Here is a 12,594-nt window from a genome sequence, read left to right as displayed (position 1 = left end):
TCCATCTTACACCCTCACCTCCCTCCACTAACTTCCTTTCCACCTTACCCCTGCCCCTATTCTATCCTAGCATCTCCCTTCCCCTCATACCTTCTATCTCACACTCCCCTCCACAATACCTACCCCTTTACCCCTTCATTCCCCTAAAATCACCTATTCTAACCCACATCCCATAAGTCTTACTTCCTTTATTTCCCTAATCTTACCTCTACCACACACCTATTAACCTACCCTTTCCATCTTATCGCCTACCCCCATCCTAGCCTACCCATATCCTATCCCTATCCTAACCTACCACCCTACCCCCTTACCCTTTTTCCTTGCCCCTTATAACTCCCATTATAACCTACATCCCCTTTAACCTTTCATTACCCCCTTATACCTCCCACTCCACTTTATTCCCCAACATATCCTAACTCCAACCCCTTCTACCTCCCACATCCTAAACCTCTTTCCCCCCACATATCTCCTTCTTCCATCATTTATATCCCTTATGTCCCCCTTTCCCCACACATCCCATTCCCTCCTCGTTTTCCACATAGCAGCTACCCTTAACATTTCCTACCACTCCCCCTCATATTTCTCTCCATCGTATCATATCATCCTTTTGGGCCTCACGCACTCAAAAATGGAGAATCAAACAAGATTTTTTAAGGACACAATGTAAGGTGTGGCACTTAGGACCTTTGAAGGGAAAGATGTGTCACATGAACAAAACCATTTGGGGGATTTAAATTCAAAATCAGATCATAAGGAGAGCATAAGTAAATGACAAGGCAAAGATACGAATTTATATTTGAATTGAGGTAATCAGATTTTTAAGGAGAATTCAAGAGGTGAAGACTTAAGTGAATAATCTGACAGACATGGATTTCAATCTACAATGGATTCTGGAAACAAGTATATGCAGTGTTGATATGAATTCAAGCAAATATTAATGCAATCTAGTGAAGAAGATCAAACTTAAGCCAAATCAGAGAAGAAGGGAAGTAATTCTTGAAGACAAACAAGTTGTTCATATTCAAATCCAGGTGTTTTCCTTCATTTCTTGTGTCACAACTTACCTAGGCTCTGAAGGGAGTCCAATTGCCAAATGGCCTTTCCAATGGGGCTCACTGCTTATTTTGGTTACTTTGAAGCATCAACACAAATCAGTTCATTATCCTTGATCTTTATTTTCCTCAAGCCACCTAGATCAACAACTTGAAGGAATTCGAGGAGTTAGTAGCTAGTTCTTCAATATCAATATAGCTGAACAAAATAAAACACAAAATTGATAATTACAATATAGATGAACAAAATGATCTTTATTTTAATCGAGTGTGTTTACAAAATGGGTAAACTTTGTAGTAGAGATGAATGCCTTCTATTCTTGTTACATGATTCAAATTCAGCCACTATATAGCTTTCAAAAAAAGGAAAACTTACTAAAAGTAGTATATTAGGGATCTTGGTGGAACCAAAGAATCATCACACCTAGTACTAACTAGTGTCCTTGGAAGTTGAAATGAGCATTTAAATAAGGACAAACCTAATGGAAAATAGAAAATGTTTGTTGGAAAATTATTTATTTGGCACCCCCATTTGTCAAGGCCATAACTCTTGTCTATAACTTCCATTAAGATGATATTCTCAACAATTGATTGAATCTCTTGAGCTTGGTGAGTAAGACACTAGTGATCCAAAATCGAGAATAGGGTCAAGGAATTGTTATGGTATTGAATATAATTTTGAGTCAAGGAAGTTCTCTTAACTATTCCATAGATCAATGACAATGAGTGTGTCGATTTAGAAACAAACTTTGAGATGCACACTCTAATTAGTAAGCTCCTTTTTAGTAACATCATGTAGAAAAGTCTATAGGTGCTTTGTGTAAACCTTTCCTTGTAGTATTTATCTTTGTGTTATCCAAAATCTATTATTCAACATGTGCCATATCCTTGATAATGGAATTTAATAATATGTTGAGCTCATTACTATTTTCTTAGACAAATGTGTATTCATTTTTTTTTTTAGCAATGCTTTCTATTTGAGTTGAAACCATAAAATTATTCAAATAATATTTGAATTTTATATTATTGGAATGTTTATTAATCAAATTCTTGTGTCCTATCCATATAGGATGTTTGCACGCCACACTATCATCCTTGACTCATGTGTGTGATGCAAAGGTAGGGGCATGTATAATGGTTTCAACATACAAAGTCAATGATCATACAGTCCATTCTTCTAGACACCCTTGGATACATTAATTGGCTTCTAGGCTTGGGAAAACTAATATGAAAGAGGTAGAAACTAAAGGTATTCAAGACCTCCCAAGGTCTCTTTGTTGTGTCGCAACGATGCAAGATAACTAAGTGTTCATGTTGTTTGGACAACTAAGATAACTACGGTTTTTATTCACCAAATGGACCATGATAAATTGGGATGTTGTTTGGACAATGGGTGTTGATTGTGAAGATGAATATGGGGCGGTCATTTTCCTTTATTTTCTTTGGATCTAGTGATGAGTCCAAGCTCTAATAATTTTCCTTTGTTGGGAGTTAATCTTAGAACCCTCTTGAACTTCTCAAGAGAGAACAATGGAATGTGCTCCAGCTTGTTCTTTCCCTCCCTCTAGAGCCAATTTTGTTGATGGGTCTTTTCACACACTCAACATAGACTAAGTATCGCCACTTAATCTCTCTTATAAAATAGTAGAAACTAAAGGTATTTCAGACCTCCCAAGGTAACATTGATACAAGATAACAAAGTGTTCATGTGGCCAATTTGTTCAAGGGGAAAATATCACTAATCAAGTTGAAATATCGATTCCTCAATCTACCTAAGCTAAAAGGTTAAAATAAATTGCAAAAGATAGAACAAGGCTATGATAAAATGAATCATTAGTATTACCTAAACCCACATTATCAACAAAATCTAGAAATAACCTTGTATTTAAATAAATTATCATGCCAAAATTGCCAATTCTAACATGAAAATGAGACCAAGGAAAGCTCTAGAACAACTACTACTATTCATTCACATGTTCATTATTAACCTCAATCACCACGAAAGATGCATAAATTGATTATAACAAAGAAGATGTTTCATAAATGTAAATATTAATTCAAGACTAAGGAAAATGAAAGAAATAGAAGAATACCAAGCAATAAAAAAAGACTACCAATACCATTGCAAACTATGAACTTCATTTCCATTAATTCTTCAAAATATACCAGCAAAGCACAAGTACTCAATCTACAACCTCTTGGTAAATTCCTTTTAAAAGAAAACAAACTAAGTAGTGTTACTAAACTTGGACCTTAAATAATCAATTCTTAGACCCTCAAAATGAATTTTGAAATTACATTTATATGGAAACTTTTTCCTCAAAATTAGTGATGAAAATCCACCCAAAACCTTATCAAACTAAGAGGAACAATCAACACACAAGATACTAGCCTATAACTGAATTAAGAACTATAAGTTGACTCATGAAAATGAAATATAAGTCAGAAGGAACTTAGAATATGGAGTTGTCAAGCGTTGGAAATTGATAGTTGTAACTTAAACTATTGAGAATGAGCACTTTGGACCCTTAGTTGAATTGAGAATGATCAAACTATTGAGAATGATCATATAGTCCATTCTTCTAGACACCCTTGGATACATTAATTGGCTTCTAGGCTTGGGAAAACTAATATGAATTGAGCCAACAACATGAGGATAGGGTCAAGTATCATGGCAACTGATCATAATTTGTGAAGACGAGGTTCACACTCATTGGTGGTCATTTTGCAACTCACCTTGAGTCTACATGAGTTGCAAAAGCTTGTGATAAGTATGGATGATTGTCTCCTTCCAATATGTAGTCCTTTCATATTTTAGGTGCCTACACACTATGTTGTTGTTAAGTATTGATGTAGTCTTAAGACATCTCATGACTCCATTACATGTCCACACTTGGGTTTACAAACACAACTTTATCAAAACAAAAACAATATCACTAGTAAAAGTATGACTGTGACAATTAATACCCTTAGGACAGTCATAGAAATTTAATCTATTTCATTTGGTTTTAATCCACAAACCCTTTTGAAGGTTGTATAGGGTCCCCTTACCCCTCTCTCTATCATCAACCACTTTAAAATACCAATTGCTTGGTCTTCCCACCAAATTCTTCACTCTTACTACCTTTTACTGTCTGATACATAGAGATATCAAACTGTCATCATGCCTTTTACTACTGAGACTATAAAGGTAAGGATGCAAAAATGATACCAATCTAAACAAGAAAGGAAGGATATTTAGTATCATAGTACATGAACAACTCTTTAAATATCTTGATGCCCCTTTAGCTTCTCAAGTTTCAGGGATACTGATGCCTAAGTTTCAGGGTTTCATGCATTTTCATTCATTTTTTACAAAGTTAGAGAAGATTTAGTAAAAACTGCCAATACCCTAAACTAGGGTAACTCGAGACATTAAGAAAATGGTTTTGGGGTCATATAGACTCGCTTTATGTTGTATGTTAATTACAAATTGTGACCCCAACACCAAGATTTATAAGAGATTGGAAATTCTTAAATGCCAAACAAACCCATTGACCTAGAGAAAATATGAATCCATCCGCCTAGCTATTGCCCACCTAGAAATTGCAACCGCCTTCAACAATTAATCACTAATGTTGTAGTGTGCTATTTTACTCTAATTATATCTTTCATGATGAAAATGTGGTTAATACTTTTTGGCATGCGATGTGCTATTAATCGCATCATTATGGGCTACTGAATGGATGCTTATATATTCCCTTAGGACAATTAAGGGCACCCACTTACCCAAGTTTGTATTCCAAACATCTAAATCTCTATCCTCACTTGAAGAAGCCACTAATCACTGAATACTGCTAAAGGATGATCTCAAGATAAAACCAAACATGGCATCCTTTCCAAAGCTTTTACAACATTTTGTAACTTAATTCCCTCCTTGAAAAGCCACTTCGGAACAACCTAAGCTTGATGAGTGGGTTTGCATTGTTGAGTTAGCAAAACTACCTAGTGAAATACAATTCCTCTAAATCATGAGTACCTCAATTGAACATTATAATAAATTCATGAAGATTCTTTTTGGAATGAACATCCTTAATCCTTCTTCATTGGACCTAGAGGCTCGTCTTCATTGCTTTGATGAAAACATTTAGCAACAATATGACAAACTTAGACCAAATAATGGACCAATCCTTATCAAATAACTTCCTCCTAGAATGTATGAAACCTAATGAGATCGTATTTAGAGTCTATGGTTGACCTCTATTGCTCACTAAAATCCAACATTCATGTTGAGTAAGGGTTCATAGGTGAAGATGTAAAAAATTGTGTAGTCTCCCTAATATTTAATTAAAATCCTTAGATACCTCATTGACAAGCTTTAAAGCACTTTCTAGGCTTGCCAAATTTATTATTGAAGGGAACAACCTTGCCTTTGAATCATTTGGCATCCATCATTTTACCTCTTAAAATTGTAAGTGTGAAGATGTGATCCTCAAATTTTCTATAAAATTTTATCGAGTCACTTATAGACCCATTGTATGAGAGCCATGCTCCTTTTGCTTTCCAATGTGCTAATTTTTCTGAGCTTAAATCCATTTATAAGTTAGAAGGTGATACCAAGAATGGAACTTTGGACAAAAACAACAACATACAAAATCCTCACTTTTAATGCATTATTGTTTATCGTCTTTTTTTATGCCTACACCATCAAACTCAAAACAACATCTTATGAAGACCTACATGGGATTGCAAATCCAAAATTAAGGTGAAGAATCTACCTCTTACACAGGATTGCAATGCACAAATGACTTCAACGCGGGTTTGATCTTGTCAAGGGTTGAAGTCGATGCGGATGCTTGTGTGGGATTGCAATGTACAAATGACTTGCCCTCTTTTTTTCTTTTTTTTTTAAGTAATGTCCCCTGTCATCGGAATTTTGACGAACGCGGGCAATTTTTTGAATGAAAAAAACAAATTTCATTACTAATGCCTTATCCATCAAAACCAAATGTGAAATTACCATAAGAATTCCAATGAACGCGGGCATTTTTTCAAAAAAAAAATCAAATTTTGTCACAATATACCTTCTCTGTCGGAAATCTAGACCAAATGTATTAGTGAGATATTTCTCTACTTTGAGAACAATCCACATCACTCTATTAAAAGGAGAGGATCCAAATTGAACAAAAAACTTAATCCATTTAGGATTTATAAGAATAGAAATACCTCCTTTACCCCTACCATGATCATAATTAAAAGCCTTTGCATTATGCTAAATGAACTTTATTACAAATTGAGCTTGAAAACTAGTGAATTTAATTTCTTGAAGACGAAAAAAATTATATTTGGTCGAGCACTACAAAAGGCCCTACCAACATATTTCCTATCTCCACTCTCCAACCCCCTCACATTCCAACTACAAATGTCTAGATTCATATAGGGTTTGAGGGGAAGGTTTTTCTAGTTTTGATACAATTTGTCAAAGCTATTTGGGATACCTTTTTCTTTTTACTAGGCTTCTTTTATGAGCTAGACACAAAATTAGTTTATTTGTCTTTAAGTTTTCTCTTCTTCTTTTCTTCATTGGGGGGATAGGGGATTGAACCACCATTTCACTATTCAAACCATCTCTTTCATTTATCATTCTATTTATAAATTCATTATATGATTTATAGATACTTTTGAAGTACTTTATGTTATAAGTCTAGTGTGCTTGATGTGCGAGCACTTGTCTAATTTTCTTTGTCTTTGTTGACCAGTCAATATTCTATGTGGGTACACTATTTTTTATCAATTTGAAAGGGTTCTTGGTTGGATTATGGATTTAGCCTCCTTCCTTTGTTATATTGAATCAATCATATTGAAAAGATTAAATCTAAAATATAATTGTTTAATATAAAATGAATATTTGTTGTAGATTTTTGAAAGGGTAATTTCATTTAAAAATTTACCAAGGTTTCCTTTTGGAAGGAACTATGTTGAATTTATCTGGGGATTTTTATATTTTCATCCAGATTATGGTTGGTAAGGTTGCACCAATTGGACTCTTGGTCATTTTCTTACTATTAAGTGCTTGCATGGAGTGTAAGGCCATTTTCGGAGTGTTTTATTGAGGGTATTTAGTGTATTTAATTCCATGAAGTGGATGAGGGCATGATAATCCTTGAAAATTTTTACTTCCATTTCTTTCTTTGAAGGATGAATAAAGAGATTTATAGGAGAAAAATGCCTTTCAGAGAAATTATTTTTTGGGGAAAAATTCATTGCATTTTGGAGAGTTGTTGTTGGAGAGGCTAAGGAGGAGAATCTAGTGGAAGAACATGGTATTTTGAGCCACTATTTCATGGTTATGTGCTTATAATTTTTGTTTTTTTCATAAATTTTCCAAAACCACTTTTGTAATGCCCTACCAAGGAACCTTGTAGGATGTGAGGAATAAATGCAAGAATACATGAAAATATATATATTTTTTAAAAATATTAAGTGAGAATCATACATAACATATCCATGAACTTAGTTCACACATCAAGATTAGGTTAACTATTTGTCAACCAACCATGCAATGTGAAAGACTAAATACTTAACCCTAAAGAGATCCTCTAAGGGTTCCCCAACGTCGTTACCTTCGTAATGCTTCTAGAATGGTTCATGGTCTCATGGACAATTAGGATTTGTCTCATCAATATTGTAAACAACACAATACTCATCTAAGTTCATTTTAAAGAACCAAACAAAGTCAAGTGATAAGCATGCATAATCAAGTATGGTGGTTGGTTCCAACACCAATCCACTATCATCTAATCTAAGCATATCAATATATATTTCATTATATAATTTTACACTTAGCGTGTTCACAATAGAAAATTATCAAGGATTAAAATGCTTGAATAAAATTATATTTACTTTACATCTTGCAATGAAGAAGGAAGAAGAAGATCAATAGAAGATGAAGTGAAGAAGCTCCCTGAGGTGCTCACGAACTAGGTCCACCAGTCCCCAATTATGGTTTTCAATTACACTTGACCATGTGGTACTCGTAGGTTTACTCTACCGTGCTCATGGAGATAGTCGCAAGTCCCATACAAAGACACAATAGGCTTACACTCACACCAAACATGAAGCATACATGACACATCAATGCAAACAAGTGATACAAGGTTGCAATTTAATAATAAGGATGTAGGTAGAGTCAAGTCATTAAACCACATATGGTCACTACTCAATCTACATGGGGTTGGATACTAGAGACCAAGAAGTGGGAGTGTCATCATGTAGATTTAAGGGATGATTCATGTGGAACCGAGTAGTCATTTTGTGAAGACAAGGAGACTCGATCATGTCAGATAAACACCCCCATGGATGACCAGGCCTTCCTAAAACATCCTTAGCCTTTCCAATAACTTAAGGAATTCAATGGGGAATCCATAATTATCTTATTAGTGTTTTTACCCATTTTTTTAGTTATGTTGTCACGTATTAACTCAACTCTCCAATGAGTTACCCTGGCAGCCACTTTGGGCCCCAACCCCCATTCAGAGCCACACCCCTTTTTGACTCTAGGTTCCCACACCTTAGACTCATCCCATTCATGTGAATGTATAACAACTCATAAACAATAACAATCTCATATATCATCCTCTTGAGTCACATTAAAAAATGCATTTTAGTATCACTAATCAAGAAGTAATCATATGACCACAATAACAAGAAGATGAACCCAAAATGATACTAAATAAAGTATACAAGTACAATTATTCATACTACAACCTTGTTTCATGCCAAGAACATCATAATTCACACTCATCAGAATCAATTAGGCCTCAAAAATCAACCTACAAATCAAACATCCCAAACGAAGATTACAGACTGAAACCAATCAAAGGTGTTAGGCTACTAATAAAATGCACTATTTTGGACATGTGCCACTCTATTCATCAAATGCATCACTCTAAGCATCAGATGTGCCACACTACTTTGTAGATGCACGCCAACATGGCAAATGCACAATTTTGGGCCATATGCACCATTCAACCTTGTTGGGCTCTTGGAAGCATCAAATGTGGAAAAGAACCATTTGAAGAATACCTCTAGAATTTATAAAAATTAAATCAAAATTCCCCTAGTATCATTCATAAAAATTTAGGTAGCACAACCCCTTGTAAAAGCCATTTTCCCCCAAAAACTCAATATACCAATCAACAATCAATCAAGGGATTGATTTCAAATGAACAATAGCTTCCAATTCAATTTCAAAGACATTGAACATAGAAAGGAAAATAAACTAGAAGAATCAAGAATTGGAGTAAGAATCCCTACCTCAAGCTTGAGATAAAACTACAAATGCAAAGAGAGAGCCACACACTCCACACGAGGCCACCAAAATTAAAGAGCGTGACAAACTCCACAATCTAATCCTTCCAATGTAATGCCCACAAAATTTCACCCACAAAGGCTCAAAATCCAAACAAATCCATTCTTTCCCATAGGGTTTGAGAGAAAGAAAGAAAAATGGTCAAGTGTTGTATCAAAAACAAGTTCAAGACAACACTATATGCTTACTTTTTAAAAATAGGGTATAAAATAATAAAATTCAGATTTAAATTCACAAGACAACTAAAACTCCTAAAATCTCCCAAAAATTAATCATTTAAATCACTTTAAATCCAATATAAATAAGACATAATTCACATTAAAATACTACATTATCACATTAAGGATCAAATATCATTATTATTCATATTATAATAACAGTAATGGGTGACTTACTGACTATGCACATACACTCCTTAATGGTCATTCACAATGATGTATACAGGTAACTAGACATTATTAGAATGGTAACTAGAGGTGTGATCATATAAACTAAGGAATAATTTCATCCAAATTAGGAATGATGACTAGGGCTAGGTGACAATTTAGACATTGTGCTATCTCTTGTAACTACCGCTAGGGATATAGGAATGCTTAGATCTATGAAGCCAAGTGGAGTCAATGACCTCTACCTGCACCAACCAAAACATAAAAAACACCTATGCATACATATGTATATAATATAATAAAACTGGAACATCATTAATTATTCCCTAATTAGGGTCACATAGTAAACATGGTTAGGAAAATCATATCTCATCTAAAAATTACATCATCATCAAAGCATCATCAAAAGTCGCATCATAATCAATATAATCAAAACATTCTCATATAATAATCTAGACATCATCATATAACATCATGTCACATCATTGTAGAGTCACTGTGCATATATAATCATCACTCAACTATAGGTATAACCTACTAACCATATCAATAGTGATATAATCATATGAACAATAGAATGCAACTCTAAGTAGGACACACCACGTGGGTGCCAATACAAAAGAATAATATATGTACAATCATGGAATAAATCATATACAAAGTCTAGCTTGAGTGAAGACAATCAAATGGTAGCATGCAAACACAAGAGGCATCACAACTTTTGCTTAATAGGAAAATGATACTATATTAATTTTAGTGTAAGGTTTCTTATGTGATTAGGTATTATTAATTATATTTTTATTCAACTAACTACATATTCCAAATGTTGATATATTTTTAGTAACTAGTGAATTGATTTTATTTATATAATTTTCTATTACTATTTATAAATATATAGAAATATGCTTGCACATAGTGTATTGGTAAGTAAGTGGGGTGTGTAAATAACTATCGGATTTGTTTGAATAGTGCTTAATTATGTTGTGTAAATAGTTTAGGTGATTGAATCCTGTTTATCCAACATTTGATCAAAACCTTATTAAGTGTATAGATATTTGTTTAGGCATAAGTGTATATGGGATAAATTATTGTTTGAAGTGAACAGGTGAATTTGATTTATTTTCAACCATAAGCCAATATTAATCATATAGTTGACTAATAAAAAGAGGGCATTGTTAATTTGAATAATGTGGGAAAGAGAGATAACATTAATTATAGACTTGTCATTGATAATAACACACATAATATGATAATCATAAACTTGAAATCAAGCATTCCTTATTTGTTGTGAGTTTCCTTGTTATTTCATTCTTATTCCACCTTCTATATTATGTCTTTTATATATTGGTTTATTTCTTTCATATGTTGTGTTATGTATATCTACTTAAGGGTTCCCCCTCCATATCGTTTATCTTAGTATTCCATTTTGTCAGTCATCTATTATTTATTCTCATTTGGTTCATTTACTTAAATCCATTCTTCTATGTGAATCTTAATGTTAATCATCATTGCCATGTTCCTTTTTGTGCTATTATGGTATTCTAATTTTCTAAAATATAAGTGTTTACATGGATTCTTTTAATTTATTACACTTTTAAGTTGTGCTTCATTTTTTTTTGTTATTAGTAGTCATAACCTATTTTAGAGACCATCTAGAGTAGATAAAACTAGTGTTAAATCCATGGTGCCACTTAAAAAAATGTATCATTCTTGTTATTTATTGTACATTATCAAAATTGATATATAAGGTGTAGTTGAAGATACTATTTTAATGGTGGAGAATCATTAATGGTTTATAATATTATGAGGTCTCTTTCCAATCATGAGATACAAAATACTTAAAGGGTTGAAAGAAAATATAAAGTGGTTGTAGAGAAATACCACTAGGAGGTCCTTGATATTACATATTGAATTATCCACAATGACCAAAGCTAATATTATCTTGAGTTTTTTTATGAATGATAACAACAACCTAAGAATATTTATACAAGTGCAAGTAGAGGGGGTACTTTCAATACCTAGTTTTTGTAATTTTGTTACTGTTAACATAATGAAAGATACCAAATAGAGTGGATATATTTTAAAAGTATGCTAGAGTGGTATACATGTCAAGAACCTCTAAGTTTTTAGAGAATATTTTAAAAACGAGTTAGGATACTATTATAATACCCTAGAGAGATCTAGGAGTTGTTTATTTTTTATTTATCTTGCCTCATTTAAAACTCATTAAACATATTCAAAATGATCACCAAAACCGAGATCAATGAATAAATTAATATTACCAAATGAAACACTATCATCAATTGCAAAACACTTACAACAGTCATGGGATAATCATAAAAACTCATGATTAAAGTGAATAAGAAAAAATTTAAACTTAATATTTTTTAGTTTCCTAGGGTATTCCAAACTGAGACCTACCTAGGTGGTGTCATTGGGTCACAAGAAATGAGAAAAATGGATCAAATATACAATCAAAGCGATGGTTGTCCTTAATCTAGAAATTAATACTAAGTTGAGATTGGAGCATTAGAATCATATCAATTTAGATCTTTGAAGTATACAGCCATTTGAGAATGAAATCACCATAATATATATATATATATAGGATGCAAAAAGGATTTTGTGCAAGTCAGCTTGATGATATGGAACCCCTCTTAATGCATTTGTTTTGAGTTACTTGTACATCTATGAGTTTACCTTTTTCTATTACAAGGTGTTTTACTTGAAATAGGAATTTAAGTCAATATTTTGATTAAGTAGGCACATGATGAAATGATTCATAATGTGGAACTTCGATCACCTA

The sequence above is a fragment of the Cryptomeria japonica genome, chromosome 5 (genome assembly GCF_030272615.1).
Source record: "Cryptomeria japonica chromosome 5, Sugi_1.0, whole genome shotgun sequence".
NCBI classification, from domain to species: Eukaryota; Viridiplantae; Streptophyta; class Pinopsida; order Cupressales; family Cupressaceae; genus Cryptomeria; species Cryptomeria japonica.
This window is presented reverse-complemented; position numbering follows the sequence as displayed.